We start from the raw sequence: 12,211 nt of genomic DNA, 5'->3' as shown, positions 1-12,211 counted from the left end.
CTGGGCATACGTCATTTAAAATTGTCCCGTATCGGCCGCAATCAAATGTAGTGGAACGGGTCAATAGAAATATAGTGAAAATTATCCGTAGTTATGTTAAAAATTTTCATAAAAGCTGGGATAACTATGTCAATGAATTTGCTTTCGCCCTTAGGACCGCAAAACATGATACAACGGGCAAAACTCCTGCTGAGTTATTTGTAGGCAGAATGATTATAACGCCGTTAGAAAAATTATTTTATGTTCAACAAAGAGCCCCAGAATTTAAAATGGGTGATATAGAAAAATTAATTAAAGAAGCAAAAAAGAACACTGAAGTAGCACAAAGAAAACAGAAGCTCTATTATGACATGAAACGATGGGGAGTAACTTATAAAGTAGGAGATGAAGTATTAAAAATTAAGCATTCACTTTCTTCAGCACCAGAAGATAAAACCGCCAAATTTTTTCCACGATTTGAAGGACCATATGTCATAGAAAAAATAACTCATGCTGTAGTGGTGTTAAAAGCCAGGAATGGTGAAACATGCTCCGCAAACACTGATCAGATAAAACCCCACTATGACCGTAATAAAATGCAAATATTTAAAGATCTTTTGCAGGATCCGGCACGGCAGGCACTGCAGGCACAAGCTCCAGAGGTGGAACAACGACAAGCACAAGGGCAAGCCATTAGGAGGCAGGAGCAATTGAAAAGAAAGTTTCCCCGTTGGAAAATTGAAGGTAACAAGAAAAAGAAGCCGTTCCACCGACCACAAAAGAGAGCGCACGACCACCCCCAGAATGAAGAAGGGAGAAGTACGAATACAAAGAGAGCCAGGAGAAATAACGGCAACTATAACCCGGCTCCCAAACGAAAGATCTACTCATCGGACAGGACTCTCCGCAGCAAATGTCGCCGAACTGCGGAAGGGCCACCAGCGGCGGAGGAAAAGATACAAGGAAAATTTGAACGGCCAGCAACGAGGTCCAAGCAGGAACGAGAGAGAAGTGTCGCGGTTCCGCCAAGACCAGCGGCCATCAAACGGCCAGGACCACAGGCAGAGGCGAAAAAGAAGGTATTCAAGGGTGACCGAACTGGAGGGAAAAGAAATCTTCTAGAGGAAGCAACTGAAGGGCGAGCCCGTACAAGAAGGAGGATAAATCAAACTAGAATCTTGGCTATCTTCCAGGACTGGGCTGAGAAAAGAATGTCCGAATATCACAAAGATAAGTAAAATTTTATGTTACTTTGGAAACTTAAGTTAATCTTTCATTCTTACTGCAAGTGGCAGATTTCAAGACGTTTTACCTCATGTGAGGTCTACCTTTATCGCCAAAAAGGCGAGAAATGAGTTGTTACCTATTTTGGTATTATGTTTTTCAATTACTCGCGTGTAAAACTAAAGTTGATGTATAATAGCGATGTGTAAATACTTAAATATTGTAAAAGTTATTGTATAAATTTTATTTAAAACTTTCTGGCAAGAAAGAAGTTTTAGTCTGAAAGACTTTTTGAAATGTAGTATTTCAATGTAGAAAAATTGGCACTTGCTTTGAAAAGAATACAAGTTAACAATGTACTACTAATGTATGTTTTAAATTGCGTAAAATTAACGGCATGTTAATATGTCCTTATATACAATGTGAACTGTTATTTTAAATGTTGAGAAATACTGTGATATGGTAAAAGTGAAAGTAATGCCAAAAATTTTAAACTTATTCGTGTGACTGTAAAAAGACCAAATTATTGTGAATATGTGTTAAAGTTTGAATGAATGTAGTTAGGCTCTCTGACGTTACACTTCAGAGTTAGCCACTTTCAGAATAGTACCTCAGGGTTTAGACATGAAGATAAGGTGTGTTATGAGGTCTTGTTATGTTGAATTTTAACACGTTAGTGTTTTGATTGTAGACGGTAGTGTTGAACACTGGTACATAAACACATTCGTGTTCGGTGTTTTCTTTTTCAACACATGTCAGAGAGCATGGGGAGAGATAATTAAATAAAAGTCATGAATGAAATAAGAATGTTAGGAGAAATATAAATATTCATGTGACTTGCCATTTAATTGTGTAACATTTCATTAAACTAGTTTTCCTTCCAGATCTCTGGAAGGAACCAGATTCCAACTAAAAGCTCCTGTTTAGATGCAGTACAGATGAAAAGTAATTGTCCATGGAGCTGATAATGTAAAAACAAATTTTTTTTTAAATTTCTAGTTTCTAGTGAGAAATGTTTGTAAAAGATTGGCCTCGCGTTAGATTCTAGAGCTAAAAGTTTCCAACAAGGTCGTTTTAGACCTCAGTTTCAAACTAATTAACTCTGGCGGGAAGTATGTAAAGATCTTAAGTTTTACTAACGTTTATTTTATTTTAAATCTTTACTATCACTTCTTATTTTCTACTTCCGGCCAGAATTAAAAGCTTTAACTTATTTATGCAAATTTGTTGGCGAACGCCAAGTACTTAAGTTGTGGCTTTTTGCCAAGCGAGAGAGAGGAAGGAGTTAGTAGAAGCAGGCCTTAGCAGTTTTTACTCGGTTGCTGGTTGCCTTCCAGGCCAGAGGTTTAATCCTCTTGATAATTTTAAACGTATCGTAGTGTTAACAGTTCTCTGTACTACATACGGCTTCCTGTTAATATACGGCCAATCTTCCACGTAGGCCCTTGTTTATTATTCCAAAGTTAAGTTAGAGTTTAGTTAATATTTTTATATTCTTACGTTCAGACCACAAGTGGTTGGTCTCTGTATTCCGAAGTCCGGAAATCATTGTAAAGAGTGAAAAATAAAGGGTTTCGTATACCCTTCCTGTGTATCTTGTCTACTTTCCACATTTATTGAATATAGCTTTAGTAAGCTCCCTCTTCCGAGTCAGGTCTTTGCATGTTCCCAAAGCAAGTAAGGCGGAACATTGAACCTGATAACTGAAAATGATTTTTCTTTAGCTTGGTATTGTTTTGTTAGGGTGATATTATTTTGTAAAAACTTTCCATTTCAACCCCATTTTGCACAACGTTCGAGCATTAGAAAACTAGAGTAATTTTTCTTTCTTCTTCTTCCGATGACATTTCCTTCACAATTGGCTTTCGAACTGTTCGTGATGTAAACCGAAATTCCTTAGTAATAGATTTTCCAGTCTGCTACTGACGGGCATTTGTTTAATTTTATTCAGCTGGTATGTGCTGCTATGGATTCTAAAAAACAAGAAGCTATAAGAATTTTGTTATTGCTAGAATGTGTTTGAAAGTGCACATAGCGCTAATCTGCTTCGTTTCATAACTAATTAACCAAACTGCTAATCACAGGAAAACAACAGTGAACTGCACGAGTAATGAGAAGTTGCCTTGGTTAGAGAAAAACCGCTTTGAGAAGTCTCCAGCAATCAGAGTATTGGTGAATATTTTGCTTGACAATGCCTAATTTACAAAGGACATTTTTTAAAGGAAAGATAACATAATTCCAGTTCTACAAAAAAGCAATAGATAAAAATTCTGAGAAAGAAAATTTCTTACTTCAGAGAATTTGTAACTGGTTGTAGACAGAGTTTGCATTTTCGAAGGAGGAAACAGGGAAATATTATTTATGCACTTACCGGGATACAAAAATCGGACCTTGCAACTCCGAGTGGATGTGCTAAATACATATACGAGAACGAAGAGGGTAGAAATGCAATAATTCTTTACTTTCTCTATCTTTTAATGAGCAAATGTGCAGAGGTACGAAAATCACTCGACGCAACCCAAGTTGTAACGAGTTATCATACCACTTTTCTTTCTTTAATTTTTTTTCTAAGTTTTCCCGCCATTGTAAGAACAATTATAGATTTTAGAGTAGAAATACAAAAACACGAACTGATCCAATGTAAAGATTCGAAGCATGGATCTTCGAATCGGTAATCATATAAACTTTCTTACCACATATACCCTAAGAACATGATTGAGGGAATGTGGTAATTCCTTCGAATTTGATGGATTTGTTTTACTCCTTTCGCTTAATGGAATTATCATCACACTTTGGCAAAGTAAAATATAACTTTTTATTCCTTTATTTTGCAAATCTGTCATCTTATGGGATAAATTCCTTTCCCTAAATGAAATGATACAGTAAACTTAACAGCACTTCTAAATTCAGGAAAACTTCCATAATTGTTTCCTGCAAATTTTCCAGGACATGTATGCTGTGTCTAACAATTACACATTGGAACAAGGTTATTCATTGAAAGAAGGTTAATTATACATTGGAAGAAATACATTTGTTTTCTTCAGACTTCGGCTTTTATGAATTCAATCCAGTCCATGAGAGTTCGGCTTTTTGTGAATTGAATCTAAATACTATTCTGGAATATGAATTTATTTTATCATTATTTTTCTGCTTATCTCGTCCGTGAGATCAAATTCCTTAAATCGAATATAGTGGGAGAAATAATACGCTATTTATCTGTTCAATCTGTGTTTTGTAACGCAATTTTTTAATATTATGTGTAAATATGATTATCAATTACAGGAAGATGGAAGTCTAATTTACTTAACTTTAGTATGCATAAACTTGAATAAAAACTAATAGTGAAGTGATCGATAGTATTCTACAGTTCTCATAATTTGTTATCGGTGAAGAAATTAATTGCAGCAATATGCTAATCAAAATAATACAGAAACGAGTCATTCCGATTTATTTGCTGTATATTAACAATCCATCTTTATAATACATTAGAATAAATGATATTCACTTGTTAAACTATGCTGTTGCTCATGACAACAAAATGAAATGTTGAACAGAATAGGAAATAAAAAGCATAACGATAGTTCTTTTAAAACAATGGCTCGTAATGATTACAATTTGCATGCAAGTTTGTTTTTTCTTTTTCACAGGAGAGGGCGTATAAGTATTTGGTAAGTGAGTAAACAAAATTTTTTAATGGGCAATGATAGTCTGAAATATCCAACTCTTAGAAAAGGCAAGATAGTGACTTCAAAAATCCTTTTTTTTTATTTATTCAGTTATCATGAATATGAAGAAATAAGTAATGTTTAATAATAAATGCGTGGCTTTAAATTTAAGTGAAAATAAATTATGTATAATATATAGTGCCCTGTGGTTTTTAAAGTGTATTCATAAAATACGTTGAGGATTATAATCATTTTAACAAAGTAAGATGATGGTGTGATTTACTGTCTTTTTATCAGTTCTCTAAGTTCTAAAGATGTAGAACACAACCACGTTATAAAACATAATTGTTATATTAAGGATATTTAGCTGTATATAAGTAAGAATTAGTTGCAAAAAAAGTAAAGGACAGGAACAAAATCTCTACAGAGATTAGAAAAAGTTAGTTTTCTGATCTCTGTAATTTAAATGAAAAATTAGATGGCAAGAATTAGGTGGAAAAAAAAAATTAGACAGAAATGAAGCAGAATAGAATTAGATGGAAAATATTAGATAGAAAAAATTACATGGGAACGGGCTAAAACCCTTTTCATAGCTAATGTTTCTCAAATCATAAAACGAATTATATATACGTGTTTCATGAAATAACAGTTCAATAATTTTTCATTTAAATTTTACATAAACAAAGAACACAGAAACATGCAAAAATTTACATAAGAAAAGAAATATATATATGTATTTCACCATTTTTACTTTATTTTTTAAACCTCATTTACGTATTGTATAACGTATAAATTTAAATATTCTAAGTTAAGGTTTTATTCTTTCCCTGAAGAAATTGGAAAAATGAAGTTTGTCAACTTATTGATTAAAAGCATTAATTTATTCATTCATGTAAATAGATAAGAATAAATTATTAAAATTTGTACAGGCATCAGATTTATCGGCACTTATAATAGCTTCCCTTTATAAGTGAAAAAATATTATTTGTATGCTAAATTTCAATATTTTAAAATTTGAGATAAATATAAATATATATTAATATATTAGTATAAAATTATCTAGTAATAATAATTATTTAGTTATATGAGTATAAAATATTTCGCCTTAATTAAACATATATCACTTCTCAAAAATTAGAAAAATTTTCCATTTATAAAAAGCAATTGACTAAGCAATTTATTATCAAATATTAATTTTAAGGAAAATCATTTAATATTTTTAATAATTTTTATTCATTTTTACTTCATTAATAGGATAATATTACCAAAAATATTTTAAAGAAAATTTTACTTCATTTCACTGCATGATCGCAGTCCTATTACAAACATCTCGAGAAGATATTAAGCTCGCCGCATATTTAGAATGCCCCTATGCCGCACAGACATCATACCTTCTGTGGGATTCGAACCAGGCCCTTCGGTACGATAATAAGAGTGACTAACCACTATCTCAGTTGGGCGTCAGACTAACATCTAATTAAGAAAGTTGCAGGAATTTGCAAGAAGAACCAACATCAACCAATTTTACACCCAATCAGAGTGGCAGCCAGCATTACATGCTATTAGAAACACACAACACAGTCGCCGATAGTGAGCAAAATTCAACTTATTAAAATCGACAACATATAACTTACATTAAGTTATTAGCTTAAAATTACATCTCGTATAAACTATATTCCATGTAAGCAGTCACCACAGCATGGAATTATGAATTATGAATTTAAAGTCACCATACAAAGACCTTGAGCTGTTTACTAAATCACACTAAACTCAATATGCTGTCAAGTGTTATCAGATAAGAATCTAGCAATGGTAACTTATTGCTTAACATTTAAACACAAGCAAACATGGAAACCAGCACAGCACTTTTATAAAAACATTTTACTTAGGATTAACTGCAACATAATGTTTTCCTGGCTGTACTGAAAACACATACAATAATTACAATAGTAACAGTAATACACAATAGCTGAAAAAAAAAACAATTATTTTCTCAGTTTTTATATTATTAAGTTAATAATACACTGCATGTTATGCGGCTTTTATTTTCACCCCCGTTTGTGGCAGACATATACTTCCAGTTACAAAAACTTTAAAAAGATGCAAAGTTTCAAATATCTATATTTTGACATATTTTTATTTAAAAAAATCACGAATTTATACAGTTATCAAGTTCCTATAATTATTTTTTGAAAATTTTGTACTCATTACAAAAGTTGACGCAGGAAATTGTCCGAAAAAGTTGACCAAGACATTTAATTTCAAAATTTTGTGTTTTTGACTTCATTTCGATTTGCTTTAAATAAATTACAATAATTCAAGTTTCATGTTTTTGCTTTAAATGCCATTCAATGATGTTCTTCCATGATTTAATATGCTGCAATATTTCTTAATTTATTGTACCGCCTAACTGCTGCTTAAGTTCGTCTTATGTAAATACACAATCCCTGGATTCAGGAGGGTCACACAGAATGACATTAGGCATCTCAATGGCTATCATCCACGCTATTACCGAGATGATGATATCCTATCTTCACTGCTGTTAGAAATCGTACATGCACACAACTTACCATGGGTTAATAAACTGAATATGTTGCAGAACATCAAGGATCCTCGTATACCATGCGATGATATCTGCAACATTTCGGATTGTCAACAAGATGATCATTGCTTCTCGTGATCTTGCAATACAAAAATCAGCGTCCGGTACGTTCAACGACGAAAGTGGATGCATAATTGACGTCAAGTCTTTTTTTTTTCTGCCGAAATCCTCTTTTTCTTATAGATCTTGACGACCATATATATATCCACGTGGAAGACGCAGAGAAGAAGGATGAAAACTTAAGAAAGCACGCTAGAAACTTGATAGTTTTACTGTGGTATCAATCCAGTTGTTAGACTGATGAAATAGGATGCTACTGGATACACAAATCAGGCCGCGGATTTGGTGCTTTGAACAGCCACCGTTTCATTACTGAGGTTTTAATGCCGTGGCTGTACCTTATCGTCAGGGTCTCCGTTGCCCCACTTTTCCATAAAACAACACGAAATCGCATTTTGAATACGTAATGCTACGTTTCCTGAATACATAGGCAGATAACATGCCTGGCTGTATAACAGCTGATACTATAGCCATGGTTAGAGGCTTTCGGTACTGATTTTTGTATGCTCTGTTTCTCTTTTAATTACTTCATTCTTTCCTTACAATATAGTTGTAAAATAATTATTCCTATACTATCTGTTTTTCTTTATAGAATAGCAAGTTTAATGGTTATCAATGTTACAATTCATCTTCACATATTATAAAAGATTAATTCAAAAAGCATTATGTCCTATCTTAAAGAACGCATTACTTAACTAAGAGTGCCATTACTTATTTTCAAATTAAAAATAACTCGTAAAGCAAAACAATTTTTTTCTTTACTGCAAATAAAGAGAAATAGTGATTACTTCTTCTGCTTTTGAAAAATTATTGCACTTGTTAAACACACGCTTCTTCCAATTTATAATTAAATAAGCCTGCATTTTCATATCATATGCATAACATTTTTAATTCTTCAAATGGTTTCTAAAATGTTCTTAGCGTGAAGAAGCGAACAAAAGTCGGAACACATAGCTCAAAACTAACGGAATTCATTAGCTCTATCACAAGTGTTTAAAAGTGTAACATTATCTGGAGAAAGGCATTTTGCTATTAATTCTGGACGAAACTAATTTGCTAATTATCCCGTTATAGCTAATTTAAGTATTTTGAAATAATAATGTCATAAACGATGTTATTTATTACATTATTTTGAGCATTATTATCATTATTAACACAAAACAAATTACAATATTTCTTTTTTCACTGTAATCCTCCCATCCCGCAAAAATACATGAATGAAACTTAAAACAATATATACTACAAATCTCTCCTGACATCAAGGGCCTTGTGATGCACATGGTCAGTTAGAATAGTGTGTACATACTTTAACAGATAGAATATGCAAGCTGTTTTCGAAGTTGAATCGCATTATCATTACAATATGCAGCGTTGTGTTTACGTAATACACGTCGCTACTCTCACGTCTGTAACAGATGGCATATGACGTATTATAGTCAATAAAAAAAGACCTTGGAAGACCTTGATAGACCGCAGATAATCGTTTATACTAGAGGTCTTTCTTCAAGAAATAATGACGATATGCGCAGCCTCCTCGCGGAGACAGTAACCAACGTAGTTTAAGCAGTCGCTCGCCGTTGTGTTACGTGTCTAGTCATTAATGATTTCTTCTTCGACATTCTGAGCAGCATAAGTATATGTGCAGCTGTAGGTACGAAGATTGTATTAAACCTAACCTAACCTATGATATGCAATAATAAGTATTATAGTAAATAAAAAATGACCTTGGAAGACCTTGAAAGACCGCAGGTAATCGGTTATACTGGAGGTCTTTCTTCGAGGAATGATAACGATATGCGCAACCCCCTTGCAGACATACTGCCCAACGTAGTTTAAGCAGTCGCTTGCCGTTGTGTTTTTTTACGTGTCTCGTCATTAATGATCTCCACTTCGACATTCTGAGCACCCTAAGTAAATGTGCAGCTATAGGTATGAAGATTGTATTAGACCTAACTTAACCTATAATATGTATGATTATGTTAACCTATAATTAAATTCGCTATTAACATACAATAGCGAATTTCCTTTAAAATTTCCTAAACTCATTTTTGCAAACCTTGTACTGTTTTAGTTCTAGAAGATAATGTAGAAATATACTGGGCTGAGTGGTAGTGTGACAATATGGTTGTATGGTGGGGGTGGTCGTGTGATAATATGGTAGATGATAGTGGTGGTATAAGGTGGAAATTTGAGTGAATTCCTTGTTTTCACCATGAGTTGAACCGACTTGTATAGTGATCACTGCGCTCATTAAAATTCCCGGCGAAGACGGTTTTTCATCTTTTCGGCTTTTCCAATCAACCTAATGTCTCTACAGTGGCGCCCGAACTAAAAGGGTGTTGGATAACGATTCTCCACAGTCAGGATTTGGCGATTGTGTCCCCTAAATACCCCAGTCTTCCTTTAAAAATGGGAGTATATAAGGTATTTCCCCCGCTTTTCTAGCGTGTCTTTGTGGTGTAGTGGTTCTATACGCTGGGCCGGTATTCCAGAGGTCCGTGGTTCGATTCCCGGAGACGGCGGTTGCTAATTTTTTATCTCTCCGGCCTTTTTCAATTAACCAAATGTCTCTACAACGCAGTCCTCCAAAAAATATATTACATCATCACTAAAGATATTTTCCGATCAAGAAGTAGATTACTCTACAATTACAGATTTAATGTACCCTTAATTTTCAGAATTACTCATTCTTATAAAATTTGATCTAACTTTAGTACTTAAAGGAAAATAAAAGAAAGAAAATTGAAAGGGATATGAAATTATTCCCCTTCTTATTTCAGATAATGCTCTTTAAGAAACTAGGTTACGTACTTCTACCATAAAAAGTAAGGTGGTTCCACCAGCGAAGGCCAAAACAATGCACTATTATAGGAGATGCAAGATACATCAGAATTCAAGAAAGAGTATCGGTTACTCGATCAGGATAGCTAACATTTCAGACATACAAAACTTTCAGAAATGGAATTTTGACTTCGTGATTTGCTCCAGAGTATATGATAGAATTTTAATAAGTAATTAAAGAATGAGACAGTATTGATGGATACGGCGTGTCGCTTAGAAACCCTGTGCGCAACTGAACCTATCTGCTAACATATCTTGAATAGTGAAGGAAGATTGATCGTCAAATCATTGTAAATCACTGGCATTTGAAATAAAGGGGCCCTCTACAAGGCTTGAATATCACCGTTCAACGAATCTGCTGCACGTGGGTTACAGACCAGACACTTTTTAACAGAACACATAATATATATCACAAACAATGAGCTCAGTTTGTACAAATGTACAAAACTGCATCCTAGTCAAGTACAATCTATACCAAGCAATATCAAACACAAGGGTATGCTAAATTTCGGAATTTAAAAACAACCCGAGAAAAGTATCCCAAAATAAATGCCGTTGCCGAAGAAACATTATTAACTTTCCTTTCTCTTACCTAGCAGAGGCAGGCTTTAGTGAAGTAAATAATTTACTACACAGGGCAAGAACCAATTTTTGAACGAGAAGAATAACGAACTAAATTAAGCAGTTTATGCTTAATATTAAAAATAATTGTGTCTATATATCCAGAGCATCTATCACATGAATTAAATTCGAACTTTTGGGAAATTAAAATTTGTGATTTTGTTTCTGACAATTTGTTTATATTTATAAAATTAAATATATGAATAATACAAAATAAATAAAAAACTAACACATCATTTGTTTTACAGAACTTTTGTTCATAAGTTTATCTGGAAGTCATCTATGTACAATTATTTATAGCTGTATTATAAAGCAAACCGTAAAAGGGTCGATGAAGAAAACCGTTCTTTTAAAAGAGATCGATCCAAGAATAAAGACAAGGAATCCCTGAGTCACGTTTTGTGAAAAAAAAAAAAAAAAAAAGTAGTCCGAAAGTAACTGTAATTTTTTTCTTATTAGATACATTTTCAGTTTGCCATGTAAGTTAACAATTTAGAAAAGGAAAAACACTTAATTACTAACAAGAATCCAGCGTTCCGAAGGATTTAAAAATTATTTTATGATTAAAATGATTACTTAGACGTAAATAACTTAAAATTAAACGTACCAAAATTGCTTTCTATCCCTCTGTGATGAGATGATCAAGATGAGTGATGAACGTTACCAGTGGAAATGAAAGATTCAGCTACCTCAGAGAGAAATCAAGATTCCTAGCAAACGCTCCGGAGCTATCGAAATAATTCTCATTTTATATCTTGTTCCCTGTAGTGGGAAGGCGTGGCTAATCTTGTGACGTTGCGTCTAGAAAACTCTTTTATTGGTTCGTGTAAAATGAAGTGTTGAAGTCGTTGTTAGCGGAAACGTGGGAAGCACATTTCGATTTGTAAGAATGTTACTTCCAGTTACTTTAACAAGTCCTGCATGTTTCATCATCTCGTTCCAGTTAACAGGATTAATTTATTTAACTTAGACGGAAAAAAAGGGTTAATTTTTTAAGGTTTTTCTCGAATATTTTTCTCTCAAACAAAATTAAGTATACCAGGGTTAACGATTACAAATGAAAAAGGATTTTAGAGCTTACTTTTCCGATTTAAGAAACAAAGAATTTAATTTTTCCCCACGCAGTTTTATTGCATTTTTAAAAATAAAGGTGTTATGTCAATTTCTGTATAATAGATAAACACAATTTTCGACTAAATTGCATGGAATATTAGTAAAT

The 12,211-nt window shown here is 33.3% G+C and overlaps 1 protein-coding gene across 2 annotated transcripts in view; it reads right to left on the bottom strand.

Annotated features, from left to right (window-relative positions):
* The window catches only part of Dsk (Drosulfakinin), a 111,466-nt gene extending 99,731 nt beyond the window's left edge, over positions 1 to 11,735 (bottom strand). Inside the window, exon 1 of one of the 2 annotated variants that reach the window (XM_085814257.1) lies at positions 11,600 to 11,735. The gene's annotated coding sequence lies outside the window, so the exon portion shown is untranslated. The remainder of the gene's footprint in view (positions 1 to 11,599) is intronic. The other variant, XM_085814259.1, reaches the window with a different exon arrangement.
* Positions 11,736 to 12,211: the final 476 nt, after the last annotated feature.

The sequence above is a fragment of the Stegodyphus dumicola genome, chromosome 4, assembly GCF_044657685.1.
Source record: "Stegodyphus dumicola isolate Sdum_Otavi_A_Nest chromosome 4, ASM4465768v1".
NCBI classification, from domain to species: Eukaryota; Metazoa; Arthropoda; class Arachnida; order Araneae; family Eresidae; genus Stegodyphus; species Stegodyphus dumicola.
The sequence above is the reverse complement of the archived record's forward strand: the minus strand, read 5'-3'. Positions and strand labels throughout refer to the sequence as shown.